Source organism: Hyaena hyaena, unplaced genomic scaffold, assembly GCF_003009895.1.
Source record: "Hyaena hyaena isolate Hyena2069 unplaced genomic scaffold, ASM300989v1 scaffold_37, whole genome shotgun sequence".
Classification (NCBI taxonomy): Eukaryota; Metazoa; Chordata; class Mammalia; order Carnivora; family Hyaenidae; genus Hyaena; species Hyaena hyaena.
Window position 1 is genome coordinate 1350713 of NW_024080669.1, and position 25330 is coordinate 1376042.

At 50.9% G+C, this 25330-nt stretch overlaps 1 long non-coding RNA gene across 3 annotated transcripts in view; it reads right to left on the minus strand.

The window, feature by feature from the left end:
* The window catches only part of LOC120230006, a 233522-nt gene that overhangs the window by 95103 nt on the left and 113089 nt on the right, over window positions 1-25330 (minus strand). For all 3 annotated transcript variants that reach the window (XR_005527895.1, XR_005527896.1, XR_005527897.1), the window contains one exon: window positions 23432-23490. This is a non-coding gene — a long non-coding RNA (uncharacterized LOC120230006). The remainder of the gene's footprint in view (window positions 1-23431; window positions 23491-25330) is intronic.

Genomic DNA, 25330 nt, shown 5'->3' on the forward strand with positions numbered 1-25330 from the left:
ACACGCTGGGGACCAGTGCAGACATGGTTTGTTCCTTCTCGATAGAATGCTCCCCCTCAGCTCTGCCTCCATGGCCACAGCCAGCCCTTCCTCTTCTTTCCACCCACCTTAATGCCCCTTCCCCAGAGAGGCCCGTCCTGGCCGCTGCACCTGAAGTAAACTCCTCCCCCAGGGGCTCCGCACCTGTCTTTTTTTGTGACCACCCCACGTCTCAGAATCTGCGGTTACCATTGCTATTTGTTTCCTTGGCTTTTAACTGCCTCCTCCCTCCTCAGCCACCCAGAATGCAATGCGGGCTTTCTGAGGGCGGGACTGTGTCTGAGGTAGGTGCTCAAGTATTTGATGGTTGATGGGACAAATAGAAGGGAGGGAAAGAGAAAGAAGAGGTTTCTCTGCTAGAGAATTCAGTCTGGTTGGAGAACTGGGAAAACAATGAGAGTGCAAGCCCTTTTGATCAATCAATCAGTATCTATTAAGCCCCGACTAATAACCTCCACGCTTTTCCAGGCATGGGTGTTAACACCACTCGGTTGGAGGACACCCGGGCGCGTTCTCTCAGTCTGGGTGGGTGGAGTATTCACTTAAAGCTTCATGGGGGAGGGAGTCCTGAGCTGACCCTCAAAAGTCCCTCAGCTCTCTGTGGTTCCCTAGGGTTCCAGAGGATGCCTGGGCCACAGGCAGGGCCAAGGTTATGATTCTCCCCAGATGAGAGCTAAGGAAGTTGAGACACTATGTGCCTGCCCAGGTCCCATGGCCAACAGGGGACAGAAGAGGAACAGGGGCCCACAGGCGGTGACTCCTCCCTCCCTACTGGGCAGGCAGGTGTAGGGAGGAAGGCAGAAGGAAGGGAGGGGGAGAGGACCACACTGGTATTTGATAGGCTTCCAGTTTTCTAATTCTTTGCCAGTCTGAGGGCATAAAATGATAGCTTCCTTTTTTAAAAAAATTTTTTTAATGTTTTTTATTTATTTCTAGGAGAGAGAGAGAGACAGCGTGAGCAGGGGAGGGTCAGAGAGAGAGGGAGTCACAGACTGAAACAGGCTCCAGGCTCTGAGCTGGCAGTCAGCACAGAGCCCGACGCGGGGCTCGAACCCACGAACCGCGAGATCATGGCCTAAGCAAAAGTCGGACGCTTAACCGACTAAGCCACCCAGGCGCCCCATATAGCTTCTTTTTTTTTAATGTTGTGGGGGGACAGGCGGAGGGGGGCAGAGGAAGCAGGCTCCACGGTGACAGCAGCGAACCTGATGCAGGGCTCGAACTCATGAACAGTGAGACCATGACCTGAACGGAACTCGGGTGCTCAACCGACGGAGCCACCAAGGTGCCCCAACAGCTTCTTATTTTGTGTTCAAGAAATTAAGTAATTCTTTATATAGCTATTAGCTCTTCAAATGGCCATTTCTATGAATGGTCTGTATCCCTCTTCCCTTTTTTCTCTTAGAAAGATTAGCAGTTCTTTGTATATGCTGCATATTAAACCTTTGTCAGTTTTTAGACTTCCAAAAATATCTACTCTCAGTCTGTTACTCCTCTGTTAACTTTGGTTATTCTGGGTTTTTGCGTGTTTTTTTTTTTTTAAACAAAAGTCTCCAATGTCGATGTGATCAAATCTATTTATTCTGTGCCTCATGGTTTGTGTCTGGCTATTGTTTTAAATCTTTTCAAAGAAACGCTCACTTTGAGGCTCATAGTTATTTTTAATACGTTTTTCTTCCATTTGGGCTTATCATTTTACTTTTCACATTTAGGTCTTTCTTCACTTGGGAATTTTTAAAAATCTAGTGTTGAGTACCAATCCAATTTTTATTCCTTTCCAAAACAGTGAAGCATCTTCTTTCTGATGACTTTTGCTAAATAATTCATTCTCTCACTATTTGTGATGCCACCTCTCTCAGAAGGAGTTCCCTTGTAGTTTTGTTTTGTTTTTTTTTAGACTTGTTTTTATTCAGTTTATGTCTGTGTGTCTACGTCAGTTTCTGGTCCCTTATTCTGTTCCTCCGGCTTATTTGTCTGTTCCTATGCCAATAACACACTGCTTTTATTATTGTGCTTCTATTGTAATCAGTTTGATTATCAGCAGAACAAATGTTGCTTCTTTGTTGCTTCTTTTTTAATTGGATTAGCTATTTGTGGATCTCAATTCTTCAATAGAAATTTTAGACTCACTTTGTTAAATTCCCCCCAAAATTCCTGCTGGAATTTAATTGAATGTAGAAATTAATTTGGAGGCTAACAGACATCTTTCCAAAATTAAGTCATCCCAAATGTGGATATAGTATTTCTTTTTATTTAGGTCTTTCATGTAATGGCTTTCGTAAAGGGTAATGCTCCCCCCCCCCTCCCCGCCCCGCTTTGTGGTCTTGGGCCTTTGTTGTTAGCGCCTGAGGCCCCTGTGATTTTTCACTGCTATTGTCAGATACAGGTCTACTGTCCTCTCCGGGATCCTGGGAGGGGCCTAGAAATGTGTCTGTGCCGTTGCAAAATCGCAAAAAGTAGAATATTTTAACCACAATTGGTCCAGACTGCCTTCTCTTCCCATCCCAACTTCCCTCCACAGCAACACGGGGGTGCAGATATCTTTTCAAGTTAGTGTTTTCATTTTCTCCAGATATATACCCCGTAGTGGAATGACTGGATCAGAGGGTGGCTTTTTTAACTTTTTGAGGAAACTCCCTACTGTTTTCCATGGTGGCTGCACCAGTTTGCATTCCCGTCAGCACTGTAAGAGGGGTCCTTTCCTCCAAATCCCATTAGTCTGTTCAGGCCTTCTATTTACCTTGTCTCTATTTCAGCATATTTTCCAGAAGTCTGTACATTTCATCTAGGTTCAAATGTATATACTTGCATATACATGTTTATTGTTCTAATATTATTTTTATATTTTAAAATTTTAGTTCTACCTCATAGGCTTTCTCCCTACCCCTGGAAGAGACCTTTGACTCTCACCCTTTGATGCTCCGCAGAGTTGGGTTAATTCTGTAGTTTATTTTAAAATCTGATCTCTTGTTTTCTTGATGTTTATTTTATGGGTCTTTTCAAAGAAGTTTATTTTGCCTTTTCAGGGAAATTTTTGTTTTCAGTACTCATTTATACTGTTTTTGCTGTTCTTGGCATTATTCTTTATTTCATTGATTTCTGTTCTAATCTTTATTATTCTCTTTTTGCTTATTTGGGTTTTCTCTACTGTTTGTTTTTTTTTTTTTTTTTTAATACATGACTCATTTGTTTTTAGCCCTTCTTGTTTTCTAATTTTTTTTAATATTTATTTTTGAGAGAGAGAGACAGAGACAGAGTGTGAATGGGGGAGGAGCAGAGAGGGAGGGAGGCACAGAATCCAAAGGAGGCTCCAGGCTCTCAGCTGTCAGCACAGAGCCCAATGAGGGGCTTGAACGCATGAACCTCAAGGTCATGACCTGAGCCAAAGTCGGCCACTTAACCGACTGAGCCACCCACATGCCCCAGCCCCTTGTTTTCTGATAGATATATTTAAAGCTATCAATGTTCCTCGTGGAACTACTTTAGCTGTAGGACATACATTTTAACATGCAGAGCTTTTTTTGACATTTAATTCTGAGTAATTTTTAATCTCCCTTAAGATTTTCTCTTTCGTCCAAGGGCTATTTGATAGTATGTTTTTATTTTGATCACATGCAGGACATTTTGGCAATTTTGGTTTGCTCTGGTTTTGGTCTCTTCCCACCTCTTGTCTCTCCTGACTGCTATCATGTTGACATTATCTGGATTATAGTTCAGACTGTGATATATATTCATCATTTATTCAAGTAATAGTAAAATAAGAGTAATAATAAATTCTCGGTCTTATTTTTGGTATCTTACATGTTCTCACTTTTTTTTTTTAATCACTAGAATACATTCTGCATACATCTTTATGCCTGACGATATCTTCATTCCACCCCTACTTGTAGCTAAACAAATACTTAGCTCTATACAAGCTTCAACCGTTTCTGAATATCATCAGTGTCATTTCGTGACACTCTGGTTCTCCTGATTGGCAGGTGACCTACACGGAGGCTGTCTCTCTCAGATGTACTTAAACATCTCCATCACACATCTGTGAATAAGGCTTTTTTTCTTCTTTATCCTTCTCAGCACTCTCTTGACCCTTCCTCTCTGAACATGTATATGTCGCTTCAGTTCTGGGAAAAGTTAAGTCACTGTGACTACCAATAGTTTCTCCCGCACACTCTTTTGTATTTTTTCTCCTCCATGATAGACACCTATTAGTGGCTGTCTTCCTGTTTTCTGCGCATTAATGTCCTCGTGGTCTTCCTCACCAACCCCGTGAGGGCTTCCTGAGACTGACTTCTCCTTATATGCTCCACAGAGTTGGGTTTGGTCCAACGGACTGTGTAACTGGGCATCAGCCCCAGAGCCCCTCCCCCACCCCCTTGGCTCTGACAAGAGTAAGGAAGGAGTGATTCCCACTCACCCTCTTCCCCACGGGCCGGGTGCTGGTGGAGGAGGTGGAGGAGCTGCCACTGTGCCCACCCTTCCCTTGTCCAGAGGGGCTCAGGTAGGACAAGAACAAGACCCTCACTAGGCCTCACAGCTGGAGCGGATTTTATAGTCTACAGAGGGTTTTTCCCACCCTCTGTATCTTACCTTGACCTTATTTATTTTGAGAGAGACAGAGACAGTGTGAATAGGGGAGGAGCACAGAGAGAGGAAGAGAGAGAATCCCAAGCAGGCTCCGTGCTGCCAGCGCAGAGCCTGACACAGGTCTCGAACTCACAAAACCACAAGATCATGACCGTAGCTGCAACCAAGAGTCAGATGCTTAACCTACTGAGCTAACCAGGCGCCCCATGTGACAGCTCTCTGAAGTGAGCAGGCAAAGGATTGTTCATTCCTATTATATAGACAAGGATACCGAGGCCCAGCAAGGTAACGTATATACTGAAGGCTGCACTGTGACCTTCAATTGGTGGTCTAGGGAGGACCATCGTCTACCACCTCATGCCAATGTATCGTGATTACATGAGTGTACACGCACGGATGTTTAAATGTCATGGTGGAGGCTTCCTGGACACAAGAGGTCAGTGTGAATGCCATGTGCAGGGGTAGCCGTCTCCCTGAGCTGAGCCCCTGGGGCTCCAGACTGTTGCCTGGAAGAACCATCCACCCCCATTATCTGCTGCCCGATCCTTGTCAAGTACTCTCTCCACCCTCGCCCAGCCTCCCCCTCCAGAAGGGGTGCTCCTACTGGGCTGAGATCTCCAACAGGCTGTTCTTGCTTCCAGAAGAGCTCTGTGGGCACGGGGCAGCCGTCCAATCCCACAGAGGCCGGCCCACTCACACTGCTGCGTGCTGGGCCCCTGCCCGCTGCTGCACCCTCTCATCCTTGTTTCAATGCAGACAGCAGGAAGTTCACCTTGGATCCGACCTGTATCTCCACTAAAGAAACAGCTCTTCTTCTCCATCTGAGTTCAACTGGATGCCCACCCCCCACCTCCCTACCCCCACCCCAGAGCTCTCATCTCCTGATGGCCATTTGCTCAGCAGGGAGAACGAGGCTCATTCCCCTCTACCTACAGGTGGTATGTGGGGGGAAGCCTCGCTTGCCTCTCACCTCTCTCTATTCTAACAGAGCCGTAATCCACAGGCCACAGCAGCGAGTGGGAAGCCAGGGCCGCCTTAATTGCTGTCAGTTTTCCAGCTGGGCTTATCTGCGCCTTCACCTGGTGTTCTCTTGTCAGAGAAGCCAGGGGCTATATGTGACAACCAGGTTAAATCAATGCTGCCTCCTCCCCCATCCCCGTCCCCCAATTCCCTGTCCTTTTGCTGAGGACACCGGAGCATCTCCCTGGCTTCCACAGAAGATGCTGGCGTATTGTGACCCGTCCTTATTTGATTAGTGTCTTACTCAAAATGCCAGGGGCTATCTCTCCACAGAGAGAAGGGGAGAGGGAGAGAGAGAGCAAGAGCGAGCAGAAACAAGTCTCCCCCTTTCCCCTTTGTTGCCTGAGACTCTAGCTCTGGGAAGATGCTGCCTGGGGAAGGCAGGATTGTAGGGGGCAGGATGGGGAGACGGTATAGTGTGAAGTCAGAGAGACAGAAGAATGGGAACCACAGAGGCCAGGAGTTTTGAGGACTGTGAGCCTAGGATCAAGGTTCCCAGACGTTGATTCGTAAACCTTTTCCAGACATCCCATGATCACCCTCTGCGTGCGACCATGGTGTCCCCTCCAAGCTCCAGTGGTAGGAGATGGTAAGACAGGCTTTGTATATTCTCTTAAGCAGGAGATAACGTGTGTCCCGGTGGCCCCAGGTGGTGAATGCTTAGTGCTACTGCACCTGAGGTCCTGGATCCTGGTCATCCAGGGACCTCTGTGGCTTCCATGAACACGAATGGAACACAGTAGACCCAAAAGCCATCAGACAGATAAGTGCCGTGGTGCCCAGGAGTCCTGGAAGGGAGTGTGGCTCTGTCCATGTGAGCCCTTCTCCATGGTTGGAAGAAAAGCTTGGAATTTGCTGACCCCTCCTTGAAGTCAGTGGCCCTCCATTTGTCTTATTCAACTTTTCAGTGCTGTTGTTCAACCCACAAGACGGTGTTGTTTTCAGTCTCCAGATAAGGAAGCCGAGGCTCAAGAGGCCAGAGGGCTTTCAAGGTAACAACCAGCAAGCTGTAGAGCCAAGACTCAAAACTGGATCTCCTGATGATGGTGCCCATAATCCCGCAGTGACTCAGGCTAGACCTGACAGCAGCCAAGACGGTGGCCACTGTCAAGGTCTGAGTTGCTCAACTCGCAAGGCACGTCAAGAACAAAACAATCAGGAAGGAGGAGGCACATCCGGCCCTCCCAAACACGTGTTTTCTGGTGCTTTTGTCTTCCTTCCCAGGCCGTCATGAACTGAGCCGGCTAATGGTAGACATGGTCCCTGGAGAACAGGTACGACGCAAATCCTTACGCACACTCACAGCCGACGGACACCTGCAGGCATGGGTTCTGGCATCACCTCCCTCACCCCTGCCCGCATCCCCTGGGAATCTATTCAAATCTGGTCAACAGAGCAGCGAGGAGATGAGGATAAACCTATACGAGCACTGTATTTCTCTTTGTCTCCCTCCTTGTAGAAACAAAAGAGAGACCTTGCAAAGCCTCATCCAATATTCACTAGGAATTATCCCGACATGATCCCAGGAAAATAAGTCCTTTTCAAACCCATGGTTCCGGTGCATCCTCTCCCGCGACTGAGCGCAGGCAGAGCAGGCTGCGTGCCGGGTTCTGTGGCTGGCACAGGCCCTCGGTGGTAAGACTTAATTATGATTCATGGAGCTGCGTTGAGGAGATGGTTTAAAGCCACTTAATTAGTGTAGGAATATACCGCCGTAATTATCCTGAAATATGACCTAATTAACCTATGGAAAAGCCAGGCCCACTGCTCGGGAATGCCAGAGACGTTAATAGTCTATTAATACACCCAATCTGCTCTCTAGTACAGCTTTAGGGGTACACAGGGCTGGGGGAGAGGGGCAGAGCACAGACAGAGGAGAGTAGGGTTTGCCCTAAAGGGAAATGATTTTTTTTTAATGTTTATTTATTTCTAGGAGACAGAGAAAGAGAGACAGAGAGCGTGAGCAGGGGAGGGTCAGAGAGAGAGGGAGTCACAGACTGAAACAGGCTCCAGGCTCTGAGCTGGCAGTCAGCACAGAGCCCGACGCGGGGCTCGAACCCACGAACTGTGAGATCATGACCTAAGCGAAAGTTGGATGCTTAACCGACTAAGCCACCCAGGCACCTCAGGAGATGATGTTTTTAAGCTGTGTGAAGTGGGCAGGGAAAGGAGAAGGGAATGATATTTACTGAGAGCACCTATTCTTCGTTAATCCTCAAAACAATCCTTTAGGACAGATATTAAAGTTCAGAGAAGTTCATTAACTAACCTAGGACACACAGCCAGGAAGTAGCTGCAGAGGAATCCATTCTCTAGGTGGGCTGAGCCAAAGGCCATGCTCTCCCTGTTATTCCTCGCTACCTTCAGCAGACACAGGGAAATGGACAAAAGAAAAGAGGCGCTTTCAACACGAAGGAGTTGACATGCCTCCGACATTTTAGAAAAATGGAGTCATTCCAGCTTCCTGGAGGCAGGTTCAAGGTTACAAGTGTGCTGTGCAGGTTGGACACTGCAAAACCCTAGGACTCTTCATTCACATAGGCTGCAGTGGGAATGAGAGAGCCCATACGAGAGCCTGGGAGACGGCCCTATGTGCCTCTTTAATTTCCCTCCCCACCCAAGTCACCAGCCCCAACCCTGGCTTTGAGTCCAGATGTGGGCCCAAAGCCAGAGAAGCCACCTCTGGGATAATCCTTAACAAAGCAAGATTTGAACCCAGTCCTCCCCTGGGGAGACCCCAGCGCAGAGGGTCACTTGGGCACCAGCATGAAAGTCCAGAGCCCTCCAGGGGGAGCCCAAGAGCCAGACTTCCGCCTCAGAGCCTGTCTGGCCAGCAGGTCGAGGAATATTCCAACAACGTCCTCATTCTTCCCTGATCAAAGGAGCTTGGATTGAACCTGCTGTAATCATCCGTCGGGGAGTTTGCTTAAAATTCCCCTAATTACGGGAGAGCAGAAAATTGCTACGCCTCAGACTGAATAGAGAAATCGAAGGCGCCCTGCTCCCAGCTGCCTGGGGAGACAAGCCAGGATGGGAATAGAAAGGCTGGGAGAGGCAGGGGGGCGACGATGGATAGCAGCGACAGGAGGGAGAGCCAGGGAGTGGGAGAGGAAGGGAAGGAGCCTGCCGCAAGGGGGGTGGGCGCGTGGCAGCTGGCTCAGGTGGGGCGCACCGCCGCCTCTGCAGAGAGAAGGATGCCAGGATGGAGGGGCCGCCGTGTAAGGGAGACTTAGCCAGAATGCACCCTCCCATGGCTGGAGCTAGTTTTCTAAAGAGGCCTGGAGAGCCCATAACTCTTGCTTAGTTTAGAAAGTAGATTCTGGAATGTCTTTCCTGCCGGGAAAGGGAAGGGAAGGAGGAGATGGACAGGTCAAGGAGGACAGACTGCCTCCAGGCACCCTCTCTGGGCCCTGCACTGCTCCAGGCACATGGAGGGGTCTAGAGGGAGGAGGAAGCACAGGATCCCTGCCCTTGGGGAGTCTCACTCTAATGGGGGAGACTGGGTCAGCACCCCACCCAAAAGTAAGGCTCAAAGAAACCCTATACACCCGAGCCCAACACACGATGGCCCTGAACTATCGGAAGGGGATCAGAAGGTCCTGAAGCGGGTGGAGTCAGGTGGGAAGGTTTGCTGGGGAGGCACGTGCTGGGCAGAAGACAGGTAGAGAAGCAAGGATGGAATAAGGGAGGGAAAAGTCTGAAGGAGCCCTGCATGGTACCAAAGGGCCGTGGTCACCATTTTTCTTTGGTGGGGGGAAGGGGGAAAGCAAGGCCCAGGGAGGGGAAGTCACTTATCTAAGGTCACACAGCTCATCAGCACCTGAGTTGGGGCTCAAGCTCAAGCTTCAGACTCCTAGTCTGTGCATTACACCCCCATGGACTGGAGCAACAGAGTAGAGAGGAGTGGGCAGAAGGTAGAACGGCAGAAGGAAAGAAGAGGTCCGCTCGCCGACTGCTGGATGTTGATCATAAAGGGCAAGCAATATTCTTTTTTTTTTTTTGTATTTTTTTTTTTTACAAATAGTTTATTGTCAAATTAGTTTCCACATAACACCCAGTGCTCATCCCCAAAGTGCCCTCCTCCATGCCCATCCCCCCCTCCCCCCCACATCCATCAGTCCTCAGTTTTTGTCAGCATTCAAGAGTCTCTCATGGTTTGCCTCTCTCCCTTTCCCCCACCATTTCCCCCCTTCTTCTCCCAATTGGTCCTCTGTTAAGTTCCTCCTAGTCCTCCTATACGTGCAAACATATGGTATTTGTCCTTCTCTGCCTGACTTATTTCGCTCAGCATAACACCCTCAAGGTCCATCCATGTAGCTACACATGGCCAGATTTCATTGTTTCTCATTGCCATGTAGTATTCCATGGTATAGATAAACCACATCTTCTTGATCCATTCATCTGTTGATGGACACTTAGGCTCTTTCCATGTTTTAGCTATTGTGGAGAGTGCTGCTATGAACATTGGGGTACATGTGCTCCTATGCCTCAGCATTTCTGTATCCTTTGGGTAAATTCCTAGCAGTGCTATTGCTGGGTCATAGGGGAGTTCTATTGTTAGTTTCCTGAGGAACCTCCACACTGTTTTCCAGAGGGGCTGTACCAGTTTACATTCCCACCAACAGTGTAGGAGGGTGCCCGTTTCTCCACATCCTCGAAGGGCAAGCAATATTCTAACGGTCCCCCGTTGCCAGCTCTGCCCCATCACTGAGCTCCCCGGGCTCCCCACCCACAACATGCTCCTGGATGCTCTCACGCTTTCCCAAGGGGCTGCTGGCGCCTCGCTCAAGTCCCTGCGGGGGCCCAGCTTTGGCTCTCTGGCGGCCTGGCTGCCCTATAGTGTCCGTCCCACTCACGGGGTGGGGGGATGGGCTGAGACTTGGGGCTTGCAAGCTACAGAGATCGACTCAAACTGGCATTTAAATAAAAGGCAAAGTTTACCAAAAGGACACAGGAGTGTCTGGCAGGCAGGAATGTGGTCAAGGGTGAGTCAGGACTGGTATCAAAGACAGGGAAGCCCAGGGGCCAGGAGTCCCTGCTGGCCATCTCACCTTCTGCCTCCCCTTGCGCATCTGGGCAGACGTCAAAACTCGAGATGCTCACTGTGGCTCCCAAGCCCACGTGTGGTAAAGAACGGCGTCAAGAGACAGTTTCTAGGCCCTAATGACAAGACCCCAAAGATGAATTCTGATTGGCCCAGCTCAGCTTGGGTGCCTGTTCCGATCCAAATGACCTCAGCCCAGGGGGTTGGGTCCCATTGCATAAATGGCCACCGTATGCTCCCCGCTGTGTGTGAGCAGGACGACTCAGGGGCCACAGTGAGTCAGATGGTAATGTCACAACTGTCGAGGCAGTGAAGCAGGCCAGGGGGTGGAGACCCGGGCTTACCTGTCTCAGCAGGTGCTCTCAGGACGGTCGAGGCCTCCACCTGAAGCCCAGCGGTGAGTGACCCACATTCAGTGTGTCAGACCCTACAGCTCGGGCGGCCAGCTGTGGCCGAGGCACACCCTCTGGTGGGAAGGTGAAGGGCAAGGGGATTCAGCCTGGCCCCGGCCCTCAGTGACAGGCCAGTGTAGGCAGGCTGGGGTCCTGGCACAGCGCCTGCCAGGAAGGAGGGCCAGCCTCTTGGGCTCCAGGGCGGTTATCTGAGGCTGGGAAACCTGTACTTTAGAAACTTGACTATTTTCATGCTGTTTGTATTTTCTGTAATTACTTCCCTTTTGTTCTCCCTTAGTATTTATGGAAGTCCTTTGTGAAAATGCCAGCAGATCCCAGCAGCGCTGAGAGGAACCAGCAAAGGGGTTTGTGTCTCTTCCTGGGCTCAAGGTAAAAGAGACACATCCTGGAGCCTGGGAATAGAGGTGGCAGGAACCTGGCCCTGAGGGCAGGGGAGGGGCAGGGAGGGGGACAAGAGCCTCAGCTGAGAGGCTCCTCTTCCCTCTCCCCCTGGCCTTGTTCCGAGCTTTTTCTCAAATATGGGGAACCCCTGGACTTCCTCTGAACAGTCCATTGTCCTGAACTGGGGGGGCAGCCAATGCCATCCTCGGGCCAGTCTTGAACGTGGACTCCTGAGGGGCTGTGTCCCTGGATGCTCCTCAGGTGTGAGAGCAGAGACCAGGGTCACGCAGGTGCCTGCCCAGAGGAGGGGGCCTGCCCCGGAACCCAGGGAATGGGAATCGAGCCCCCAGGACACGCTCGCCCCAGCTCTGACATTTTGCTGGGCTCCACCTTAAAACTCTGCATGGGCATCAGAACTACGTTGGTGGGGGTGGAGAGGCGGTTTGTCCCTGGGTTCAGGGTTCTTCTCTGCACTGAGGAGACAGAAAAAGCTCTGGTGTTAAGAGACCAGAAGAACCCCTGTGGTTTCTAGGGGGCCATAAATAAAAGTCTAAAGTGGTAGAAAGGACCAGTGATAGAGTCAAGGAGACCTCTGCCCTCTGAAATTAAGTTATTTGTAAGCAAAGTATCACCAAAGCATCACTGGCACATCCAGGCCCTGCCCGCCCCTCTCTCCCCACCATGGCCAGTCCCGGCCAGATGGAGCTGCCCTGGGTGGCTGAGCAGCCCCCACAAGTGAGGTGTCCGCAGGCAGAGAAGCAGCAATGACATGGGACATTAGGTGCTGATGGCTTTGCCGAGCAAGAGAATTGCAATTAAGGATGCAATGTGTCCCTCTGGGGGGCTGTCAGACAAGGATCCAGAACAAAGGTCCAGAAACTGGGGGCTTAGCAAAGCAGCTGGGGTGGGGAGTCGGGCAGAGGGGGGTCAGGATAGGCCTGTGGGGGCCCTGCCTCTGCCCTCTCGGCAAGCCCGTCAACCATGAAACACCACCACCTGCCATTTACTCGGGGCCCAACATGTCCCCACTGGAAGGTGGGGGAGTGCAATTATCCCACTTACACAGATAAGGAAACTGAGGATTGGAGGTTAGGTAACTTGTCTGGAGCCTACAGATAGTGGCAATGAAATTCAGGCCCAGCTCCACCGGGCACTGAAGTGAGGGCTCACCACCACCCCAGTATGGGGCCTTCCCTGAGCGCTCCCCTGACTGAGCCCACCTGGCACCTGGGGCCACGGCAGCACTGCCTCAGCCCGGGGCTTGAGGTCTGAGGTGGGTAAAGCCCTAGGGGGATCGAGATCTCACCCAGACTCCCTGGCAGACACACGGTGAACACCACCTCTCCACCCTTCTGCGGGGGAGGCAGAGGAGGAACATCTGGCTTGGGTGAAATGTGAAGGCCACGACGTGGCAGACCCGGGAAGGTGGGAGGTAAGGAGGGGTGCACACGTCACCGCGAGGCCCGTGTCTGAGCTCCCCACCTCCCTCGCTCACACCTCCCGCTTTGGGGAACCTGCTCCTGGACCTCCCACCTTGGGTTCTGTGTGGTGACATCACGATGGCTGACAAGCTCTCCTTATCTATACCAAACATGCCTGAAGGAGGGGCACATGTGCCCACTCTCCCAACCCTGCTTGTCTGTACACACCCACCCCTGCCCAGAGGAACCCTGCAGGCCAGGTGATCTGTGGGAAGCAGCCTGTGAAACACGGAGTCCCTTTTGGGAGCCGATCATGCCACACTCAAGATGGAGGATGGGAGCTGATCATGCCACACCCAAGATGGAAGATGGGAGACAGTGGGGGCAGGGAGGGGGAAAACAAAATGAGAGAAAGATGAGAAATGAGATGCTCAAATGCCCCCAAACCAGGAAGGGCTGCCTGGATCAAGGAGCAGCTGGATGGGGGCCTTAGGGCCAGAGAGACTGAGTCATCTAGTCATGCTTCAGACCTGTTCCCTCAGGCTGGTCTTTGAATCTGTCCTGGAAACACAAACCGCCCATCTGGGGCCTCGTTCCATCTGGTCCAAGCCCAAGGAGGTGAAGGGTAACTGGGTTCTGAAGCTGCCTGTACTGGTGTCACTAGTTTGCTGGGAAAATCTAGGTGCCTCCTGACAGCAAGAGAATTGACTGGAACCCCGAGAGAAGGGGGCAGCCTGGGGCTTCAGGAAGGGAGGACAATACAATACCCTACTTCACCTACAGTGCCTGTCCCTTAATTTCCACTGGCCCAAACTTTATCCTTCAAAACCCTGCAGACATGCCACCTCTTCCAGGAAGCTTTCCCTGACCTCCTAAGGAAGTCTGCTCTCTCCCTAAGTACTTTACCCCACTGATCTCCTGAACCTCGCCCCTTTCTTCCTTGCATTGTGCCAACTGGACTCAATGTAGAACTCAACAGGGCAGGCCAGCTCTTGCTTAGCGCCCCATTATAAGATCTCTGTCACAACTTGGATAAAGGGAGCCTGATGGAGAGGAGGGGCGCACCACGGAGCTGGACAGGTGGCGGAGTGCTCCGACCAGAAGACACAGGAGGGATTCAGGAAACATCAGCTGAAATGAGATTCAGGAGGATCACTGATCGTGGGGGTCGAACAGAAAAGGAGCCTGGTCTTCCAGAGTCCTGGGGAACTGAGAAACCAAATGTAGTGCCCTCAAGAGCAGGGGAGGGGGAAAGACAAGCACCGACTGCTGGGAGAATAAGCTAGAAGGGAAAAGTGCCCCCACCCTCCATATGGTTTTGGTAGTAGCTGCAGCAGAAATAAAATCACTTCTTTGTTTAACAATAGGGTTTCACTTCAGCTATTCTGTTTTCACCTTCAGAAGTTCTGTGTGCTTTTCGAAACCTTCCATTCTTCTCCTCGTTGCATTCATGCTTTCCTCCCCAGTTCTGAGCAGATGGAGAATATTTGTAATCCCTGCTTTACCATCCTTGTCTGCTGATTCCACCATCTTTCTTATTTGAGGGCAGGGGGTGGGGGTAGGAGTTCTGTGTCTGTTGATTGATTTGTTTTTTGGTTATGGGTCATGTTTTCCTTTTTCTTCGCATGACTCTTTTTTTTTTTAATTATTAGGCGATGGATAGTATGAATTTTACATTGGGATCTGGACTTTGCCGTATGCCTTTAGAGAGAGCTGGGCTTTGTTCTGGCTTGCAGTTATTTGGAAACACTGTGATCCTATGAAACCCTGCTTTCAAGCTCTACCGGATGGGCCAGGGCAGCCTTTGGCCTCTGACGAAGCTCACATCCTTCTGAGGACTGTATCCAATGTGCCATGTGCTATAAGCTCTCTCCACCCTCACAGGGACAAATCTGAACGCTCCCCAGCCCTGTGTGAGCTCAGGAATTGTTCAGCCTTCTGCTTCCCAGCAGAACCCCGTGGTGCTCCACCTCATTATGCAGAGATCAGTGCTCGGCTGAAGTTTCGAGGACCCTTCTGCAGATTTTCAGAACTCTCCGTGGACAGCGGCATCCCTCTCGGGTGTTCTTCCTCACAAATTCCAGCCTCCACAGCCCCAGTCCCCATCCCCAAACCTGAGTCTTCCCCACGCAGCCCCCCAGGCTCTGTCTGGGACCTCCCTCTGTCCTTTGCTTTGGCCTGGGGGTAAACTGATGTGAAAGGGGGGCTTCTCTTCTCCCGGGGACTACCTTGTGCTACCTGTTGCCTACTGTCTGAAAGTAGTGGTTTTGGGTATTTTACCCACTTTTCCATTGTTTTCATCAGATGCACAGTCACTGGAGCAGTTACTTCTCCATTGGCAGAAGGGGAAGCTTCCTGGTCCATAATTGCTCATTGGGGAAATCTCCTGTGAGATCTCGGATGTGCCAGGCCCTACTCTAGGTGCAGAGGATAAAGCGTTGAACTGGACAGTATCCCAGCCCTAGTGGGGCTAATAGTCTGGGGAGGGGGGCAGCAGCCAATAAACAATAAAAAATGTAATAATCGTGCATCATGTTAGAAGATGAAAGTTCTATGAAAAATAGAGCAAGACGAGAGACAGAGAGAACTGAGGAAGGGGGCAGTGCTCAGGAAGGCCTCCCTAGGAAGGCAAACTGAGCAAAGTCCTAGAGGAAGTGAAGGAGGGAGCCCCACATGCAGGCCTGGCTTGCTCAAGGGGAGGGGCCAGACTGCGAGGAGCCTCCACAGGCCCCAGAAAGAGAGCCGACGGTTACTGTCATTATCCAGATAAGAGAAGGTGGGGGCTTGGGCCTGGATGGTGGCCACAGAGCTCGGGGAAGTGAACTCAGAAGATTCCGGGTGTTAATGTTGAAGGACGGGACGAGAAAAGGATCAAGGATGACTCCTTAGTTTTTTTGCGTCATCATCTGGAAGGGTAGAGTTGCCATTGACCGATATAGGGCCAGTTGCCGGCCAGCAGGTCTGCATGCTGGGGACACGAGAGCATGGCCGTGTTAGGTCTGAGATGTGTATTAGACATCCATCTGCACGTATCCATCGGGCGGCTGGACTCTGGTTGAGAATTCAGGGGCAAGGTCCAAGGCAGTATGGAGGGAATGAGGCCAGGGAGGGTACCCCTCCGGGAGGTCTGGCCTAGTAATACCCGAAGGTCACCAGAGAGCACCCCGAGGACTGTCTTCCACAGAATACCCTTCTGCCTCCACAGACAGGGGACAGGGGCTGGCAAGCCAGGAAGGGCCAGCCCATCCCTCCCCTTATTCCAAGAAAGTTGTCCAAACCACTAAGGGCTGTCAAATGGCCTCAGAGCCCAGGAGCCACGCACCAGGACCTCAAGGAGAGGTTGCGTCGGCAACTCCGTCCCCCAGGGCCCATCTTTGCTACTTCGCAGGCTGCCTGCTTCGCATTCATGACTCTGGACAACATTTGCTGCCCTTGGCCCTCAAATGGCTCACCTTGATACCTCGCACTTGACACTGAGCTCGCCCTAACTCCGCCTGGTCCCTCTGAGCAGGACACCTGTTGGCTGTGCTTCCCGAGTAGTCCCGTTGCCTCTTCTTGTCCCAGGCTCCCTCCACTCTGTGGGGTAGTGGCAGCTGGCCTCTGACTCAAGGGAAGCCCTCTCCCACCCCCAGAGAGAGAAGGTCCAATAGCCCCGGGATCTGTAAGTCCTTCTAGATATCTAACCTCCAACCTCACCATTTCACCCTTTGTCCCTTCATCTAACGCTCTCCACCTGGAACACATGGGCCCTTAGCCACTCCTTCCTTGCCTTCTCCGTTTCCGCTCCCGCCTGGGTGCTCTCCCTCTGTCCCTCGGTGTCTCCCGCACCTTCCTCACCCCATCTGGTGCCCCCACCCCTGCTCTGTCGCACCTCAGTCCATCCGTGGATCGTTCGTCTCAGACAGTTAGTTTAGGGGAGTGTAGAGGAAACCCTTGCTGACTCTGGTGAAGGTCTTTTTTCCCTCTTCACCCTGGGGAGGCCAGAAATGAACTCGATGCCTCCAGGGTCCTCTCAGCGCCAGATGGCTCCCCTCCCTCAGACACCTCCGTGACCTGCCTGCATGGTCCTGCTGTTGCCCTCACACCGTCCTGGCTTGGCCAGAGAGGCCCCCCCCTCGGGAGACAAACACCTTCACCCCCATGAACGCACACACGCACACACGAGCACACACACTGCTCCTTAAGTGATAGCGAGGGCACTGGCCAAGTGGTCCAGTTTTTTCTTCTGCTGCTGCGGTAAAATATGGACAGCGAGAACCGTGGGAGAAATGAGGCATGAAAATTAATCTGCTTTACAATCCTCATGAATATTTAAAAGCTGATGAATATGTAACTACATTTCTTTTCTCCTCCATTAGTGTCTGCTTTTGAGTTACTCTATAGCTCCCTTTGGTTCCTTTGGGGGCTGGTTGGCTAGACTGATTTTTAAATTGGTTTTACAGGTGCCTATAGCTCTTGGGTTCCCCCCACCCCCAATCCGGAGAAGAGGATTTGTCCCTTTAAAATTCCTCAGGAAGGCCTGGCAGAGAGAGACACAGAGAATCCCCTCCCAACTGTACTCTGTGGGAGTCCAGAGAGAAGCCGCTTCACAGTGGGACTCACAGAACACACAGAGCAAAACACCTCCTTCTTCCTGGGCCTCAGTTTCCCCTCACTCCCCACCATCACGGATCTTTCAAGGCCCTGTTGCACGGTGGCCTTGAGAAACCAAGAAATCAGTCAGCAAAACGTTGCTTTTTGGCTCCTCAGAAGAATCCAATATTAAGCTATTTGGTACTTTGCAACCATCTCGCGGCCCCTGGAACCAGTTCCTTCATCTAGAACCACCCTTGGGGCATCTGGGGCATCTCCTGGCCTATCCTCCTTGCCACTTCCTCTCCGGCTACCCTGGGAGTCTGCTTCCCACCCACTCCAGCCATCTGCACCAGGCTGGGCGAGGGAAGGCGGCTCACCCACCTCCCCGCCGCCATCAATCACCCCAGAGCAGAGCAGAAGGAGCGGCGGGGCATCTTCCCAGAGCAGCACGATTTCTCCTGGAGCCTGAGGCAGGATCCAGCGCTGAACTGGTGTCCTGTAGAGGGGAAGCTGGGTCCCAGCGACTGGGTTACTGGAGGCACCATGGGGCGGGGCAATGAGGTGTGGGGAGCTATCCAACCTGCCAAGTACCAGAACACAGCCCAACCTGGGTCAGAATGCGCAGAGGGTCCTAAGGCCCTGCAGCCATCCAGAGAATTCCAGGTTCTATGGTTAGCATCTGGGGCTCTAAGTCAGAACGGACCACACCTGTCCGGTCTCTCCATCCAAACTTCATTCTACACAGAGCTTTGCAAAGCATTCCACACCCTGTTTTGATATTATTTTCTTTTTTTTTTTTTTATGTTTTATTTATTTCTAGGAGAGAGAGAGAGACAGCGTGAGCAGAGGAGGGTCAGAGAGAGAGGGAGTCACAGACTGAAAGAGGCTCCAGGCTCTGAGCTGGCAGCCAGCACAGAGCCCAACGCGGGACTCGAACCCACGAACCGCGAGATCGTGACCTGAGCAAAAGTCGGACACCCAACCGACTAAGCCACCCAGGCGCCCCTATTTTCTCCCTTCTAACAATCCTCAGAGCCTCCTTAATTTCTAGCTTATCAATTTCACATCTGACCTTCCACCTCAATCCCCAGCTATCTTGGCCCTTCACCCACCTCAGTTCTTTCACCCTTAGGCTCATCCAAGCTAACATGCTCACCATCCCAAGCCTTTCACCCCTTGGCCCCTGGCCCTCTGTCCTGCCTCTCACGCACTTGTCATTTGCTTCCTTCCTGCTCAGTTCCCGCTCAGAACTGCCTCCAACAGGAAGCCCTCCTTGGTTTACCTCAGCCCTACCGAACAACCCTGTCATCTTTTCCAGTTCCCAGGTTTTTAGTGCAGAATCCACGGGGTGTTCATTGGCACCATTTTCACATGCGTGCTGCACGGGAAGGGCTGTTTGTCACGCCATGTCTTTTAAAGAGGACCTGCTCACGCAGATGGCAATCAGCGTCACAGCTTCCTCCCAGAATGACGGCACAGCTGCGGCACCAAGTCTGTGGAAATACACGGCGGGCCCGGCTCACTGCTCATGCCCATGCCTTCAGATCAGCCTCACTCCCTCTCTTGTGCCAGGCCTGTCCCACCGCAGGTGCATCCCTATGTGGGGACCCAGGTCTCCTCCCCCGCCCCCCCCCCTCAGCTCCTGCCCTGCGACCTCACACGCAGCATCCAGAATGACACCAGGCTGGGGAGTGGTGAGTGGCCGGAAGAGAATTACTGCCCAAGTTGGAAGACAGAGAAGGAGCTCTGAAACCCAAGTCGTGAAACCAGGCTGTGGACATGGCTCTGCCTTGTGATCTGGACCACTCGCCTCAGGTTCTCCTCATTCAAGTAGGGATAAAGATCCTTCCCCACGTGAAAGGAGGATGGAGAAAGTCAAATGTGGAAATGCTCTGAAAGGGACAGAACACAATATAAATATCGGAGTCTCTGCTATAATAACAATCATGAACAATAAATTGTTATCATCGTTACCATAAGCATGTGGCATTCCCCAGTGCCCCCTATTTTGAAAGGGTCCTCTTGCTGAGCCCCCGCTTGCTCTCCTTCCCCTGGCCGGGGGAGGGGCGGGGATGCCCAGTTGGATGAGTGCCCCTCGGGATCAGCAGCTCATTATCCACGACAGGTTCCCCAAGCGGCAACGTCACCTCCAGCCCCTGGCCTCTCCGCTCCGCTCTGGAGCTGCCTTGGCAGCAGGAACAAGAGCGTGCCTTGTCAGACAAGCCCTGCATCTCCATAGAACATGCTCCAAGCATAATTACCCATCGGAGAAGTGCGCAGGCCCCGCCCTTATCACAGAGCTGCCGCCACCACTGGATTCCTGCTGCTGCGGCAGCTGAAGGCTGAGCTGCCCTGGACCTATGAAGCTGAAACCGCTCTCCAGCTAAGCAGGGCCAGGTAGAGCCAAGCCGCAGGAGGCTCCCCGGGCTCTGGCTATGGGTAGCTGGGAAGCCTCCAGTGGCCCAAACAAACGCTGAGTCTGGCTTCACCACTCCCCAAGTTAGCCCCACCCGCCCATCTTGAGGCTCCCTCTGGATGGGTGATGTGTCCACCCTAGGCTCCCTGTATCCTGCCTGTGGCCCCTCTGCCCTGGCCCCTGACCACCCTCCTTGGTCTTCCCACCCTCCCCAATTCCACCGCTCTCAGGAACTAAAGGGTCACCTGCAGTGCTTGAAGATGCAGACAGGCAGTTAGAGTGAGTTCCATTCCCCAGAGCCAGGTGCAGCGTCGGGCAAGAGAGGTGCGGTCCCCCTCTTACCCACCTCTCCACCCACAAGCCTTCCCCAGGGAAGCCACTCCCAGATAATCCTCTGGGAAGATGTGCCGTTCCTGCCTCCCCCACACCCACCAGGCTGCTATACTTCATACCATGAACATCATTTCTCCCACTGTCTGGGTATTCCATCCCTAAGGGAAATGACCCAAACCCCTGGGCCCAGCAGAGGTCTGCATTCTCCACCTGCCTGTCTCTAGACAGTGACCATTTCTTAAAGAGATGCGGAAAATGAACCCTGAGTTGGGCACTTGACTCTTTTAATTCGTCCCTCTGAGAGGGGCATAGGTTTGAGGGTGGAAGAGAAGCAGAGGATGCCTGGGGGTCCCTGGGATGCAGCCCCCCCCCCCCAGCTAGGCTGTCAGAAGGACCAGGGATACCTACGGTACTTGCTGTTTATCCTGCAATGAGTTCCACCCTGTGGGAGCACAGGCTCTGAAGGAGGCTGATTCTGCACTTGTCCTAATCTATGGAACCCCCTCTCATTCTCCATGTACCTCCTCACGTCCCACCCTCTGCTAGATAGAGCCCCAGGGCAGGGCCTGCATGGATCATGCTCTCTTCTCTCAAGCCAGGTGTGGGTTCCTCCAAGAAGCACCAAGCCTGTTCTGGGACCCTAGATCCCCGTTCCCCAGGAATACCCTGCCTAGTGCCATCTCAGGACTTCTGCGGGATTACATCTCAAATCTAACCCCACACTAAGACCCAAGCCAAATCCTTCCATCTAGGATTCTAAAGCATCCACAGCATCCCTAGCTCTGAATCCTGAGTCCTGAGTCTTATCCCAGCCTTTCCCCACTTGAACTCCACTACTGCCGTAGTGACAGTTCTGTGGGTAGGATGCATTGAGACAAATGGGGCTATGATTAGCCAGCCATCAATATCTCTTAAAGGCCCATTCTCTCAAGAGCTGGCAGGTCCCTCCAGTGCCCTGCCTCCCTGAGCCAAGTAGAGACTCCCCAGGGCAGCTCTCGCCCCCCTCTTTCTTTCTCCTTCCCTTCCTGCTCTGGCCATATCAGCCAGATGGATTATGTCTTATTTCTTTTGGATTTGGCTGCAGGAACCAAACAGCATTTAAGGCTATTGATTGTTCAAAAGGCCAAGTGTATAATGTACCAGAAAATTAGTTTGGAGTGCCCAGCAGGAGAGCAGCTCCACTCTGGCCTCAGATTTACTCTGTTCTCGTGGGCCAGAAGGGACATGGGGTGGGGGGCAATGTACTTTTCAGTGTCTCCAGGAAGTTCTAGGATGTCAGCCTCTCCTCGTGGCCAAGCTGGGGCCTTCTCACCACCTAGTTTACCCAGGTGAGCTACGTTATAGCAATATCCCTCCTTCACTTCAACCCCCACCCATTCATTCCCACTGAACACACACGCGCACAGAATACGCTCACATTAAGCATATAATGTTTTATAAATGCCTACACATATGCATGTACATGAGATAGGCCATGCTTACTAACAAGGCATGTCACACACACTCTCACCTATGCGCATATGAGACTGTCTGCGAGTCCAAATAAAAGGTTTTCCCTTTGTCTAAAGAATCTGGTGCTTAGAAGAATACCTGGTACAATATAGGTGGTTACTGACCTTCACTGATCTCAGCTAAATGGAGGCAGAACCATGGACAGTTCCCCAGCCCGCTGCGCGCCTGCTCTGTGCTCAGTTCACCTGACCCAAAACAGCCCCAGCTCACATCCAACCAGAGTCACTATTGGTAATCACAATAATGGCTTTCATTTCTGAGCATCTGTTATGTACCAGTCACAAAACAAGCTCCTTGTATGAATCATCTCATTTGGTCCTCACGATCTCCCAGGATGTAGTTATTATTACTGCACAGATGACAAAACTGAGGCTGACAGAGGTGGAGTAATTCTCCAAAGTTTTCATTGATCTTATCTGAAATAACAAAGGTAAGGGTACAACTTCAGGGGGCCCTGTTAAAGTATACAATCTTGGGATGCCTGGGTGGCTCAGTTGTTTAAGCACCTGACTTGATTTCAGCTCAGGTCACAATCTCATTGTTCATGAGATGGAGCCCCATGCCAGGCTCTGGGCTAACAGCACAGAGTCGGCGTGGGATTCTGTTTCCCTTTCTCTCTGCCCCTCCCCTACTCATGTTCATTCTCTCTCCCTCTCTCTCTCTCTCTCTCAAAATAAACATTTAAAAAATTAATAAAATGCACAATCTTCATATGACAATAACTTCACCAGACAGGTTTTCCCTGAAAGCAGGAGAGACTGACATGTATCAGCCCATAGCAGCAACTCCTCAATGTCAGCCCGTCACATACGTATTTCTCATCACCACCTCAGCCAGTCCCAGCCGGCTTAATGCAGACAGGAAGTATATGCTGGGTTGTTCAGCAAAAAGTGACGATATGCCTGAAGCCTGAGAATCAAGCCCAGTCAGGGCCAAAGTCACGGAAATCTTGCAAAGACGACACTTGAGAGGCTCAAAGAAGTGTACGGAAGTGAGATGATGTCCAAGACAATGGTATCTCACAGGCTCCAGGTAACTCACATTGACACAAGCAACTGTCCAGCCCCTCTCCTGCCCCCCTGAAGCCCTCCCTGAAAATACTGAGAAAGGTAGAAGATATAGTTCATTGAAAAAGATACTTAACTGAGAATGATGGCTGAATTGTCTAGCTAAGGCAAAGAAACAGACTCTTGTAAACACACACACACACACACACACACACACACATACAGGATACTGCTTCGTAACAGATTGAGCCACACTCTTGTCATGGACAGAAAAGAAATCATCTCTATTTATTGTGTCTTCAGATAAAGTCCAACTAAGCAACACCTTTGGCAAGAAAATGATCATCGATTGCCACTGATGCCCCAGCTGACCCAGGATCAGAGAGTCAATGTCTCTGCCAAGGGGAACTCCAACTCCCCAGGCCCACGAAGTAGCTCAAAATCATGAGGAAAGGTCATGGGCCACCTGGTTTTGAGCATCAGTGCCCACCTTTCCCTCACCCCTTCCCCATCAAAGTGCCACTCAAGCTTTATTTCACAGGTCAAGTTTCTGAGACATTCAAGAAAGCTTCCGTACAGCACATAAGCTGGGACCTGTGGAACAGTGAATGTCTACACTGCATGTCCCTGAGAAATGTTTCAAAAGGTAGTGAGCCAAAATAGAATCACCTATTTTGGTGCCTTACCTTATATTTCAGGTTTGAATCCAAATGACTTCAGGGTATTTCCAAAGATACAGTTCACCCTAAAAAAAAGATAAAATATTCACCAATAGTCAAGACCAAATGCCACAGGGGGTTTCCAAAGGTGCTGACAACATGACATGAGCGGCATATGTATCAAACTTTCTAAGCAGGCTACACTGAAGGAACCACACATACTTGGACATGGAAACTCTGATGTGTGAGAGAACTTAGTCTAATTTTTTTTTTGTCATGTCAGCAGCTAGCCACTAGCCGTGGATCCAAGATCTTTTTTTTCTTTCCTTTTTTAAGTTTGTTTATTTGTTTATTTATTTATTTAGACACAGAGAGAGACAGAGAGAGCAAGAGAGAGAACGAGAGTGCACAGGAGCAGGGGAGATGCAGAGAGAGAAAGGAGACAAGAGACTCTCAAGCAGGATCCACACTGTCAGCACAGAGCCCAAAGTAGGGCTCAAATTCACACAAGTGGTGAATCCTACCTGGAGTCAGGACACCTGGGTTCAGTTCTGGATTTACCTTTGTGGTGCCTGTGTAGCCAAAGACCTGAATCCCTTTGAGATTCAGTTTTTCTGTTTTTGTTTTTATTTATTTATTTTTTTTTAGTGGTTATTTTTGAGAGAGACATAGACAGAGTTGAACAGGGGAGGGGCAGGGAGAGGGAGACACAGAATCTGAAGCAGGGTATGCTGACAGCTCAGAGCCTGATGTGGGGCTCAAACTCATGAACCATGAGATCATGACCTGAGCCAAAGTTGGACGATTAACTGACCGAGCCACCCAGGTGCCCCTCAGTTTTTGTTTTTTGTTTTGTTTTGTTTTCATTTCCAAAATGGTACCAGTCATGCCCACCTGTTGGTAGGATTGCAATTCTGGGCAAATGAGATAGAAGACCTAGCACAGTGCTTGGTACACAGTATGAACTTAATGAAAGCTAGGCAGTGCTTTTGGAGGAAGGGGTCAGGCAGCCACAGATCCTGATAAAGGCCTGGGAGTTGTCCTGAGAGAACAAGGATGACCATGGGAGTTAAGGAAATAGAAGAGGCACAAATGCGGGAGAGATGGGCATGACCCTAAGAGACACTTAACCTACAGAGATATGTTATCTAAGGATGGGTTTTACTCTAGGGATACAGAAAGATTTCAACGGGTATCAAAATTAATCTAGGACTTGAACTCAGAAGGAGAGAAAAGGCAAAGTGCTCTTAGAAAGAAAGATACTCTTCATTACACTAGTGAAGGGTTCAAAACTGGCTCCCACTACAGTGAAAGAGGGAAGTCAGACAAGAGGAAGAACTCCCACCAAGATCTACAAGCCCTTCAACAGACTGCTGGGAGAGGCCCTACCTGACAATTGTCCAGAGACAGGGGAATGGGTCAGGTAGACTGAGGAAGTCCAGATTCTTCTACCTCTGAGGTTCAGCCAGTTAAAGTCTCTCTCAAGAGCAGCCCTCCAACATGGAGAGGGGCCCCTGCGAAGCCCTGGGAAAGCACCAGTGTGGAAACTTAGCAGTAAGCAGCAATGCTAATGAGTGCCAAGAATAGCAGTGGCTTCTTAATGGAGCCCTTAATGAAGACTCATTTTGGGTTTTATTAAAGTTAAAAAAAAAAAAAAAAAAAAGCACACATTCTCTCCCCAGCTCTCAGAGAGCTGGGCAGAATCAAGAGCAGCCCCAAACACGGGGTCAATATCATTCCCTGCTTGCGATACCATATAATAGGCTCTAGAAAGTAGAGTAGGAAGGGCAAGTTCAGAGGCCTGAAACCTTCCTTTGCCCTGTGGACAACCCACTTGGATCCCTGGATCCCACATAAGCAGATTTCCTGCAGAGCTTAGCTCTGCCATTTACAGACAAGCTGCAAATACGAACACAAAGAAGGCCC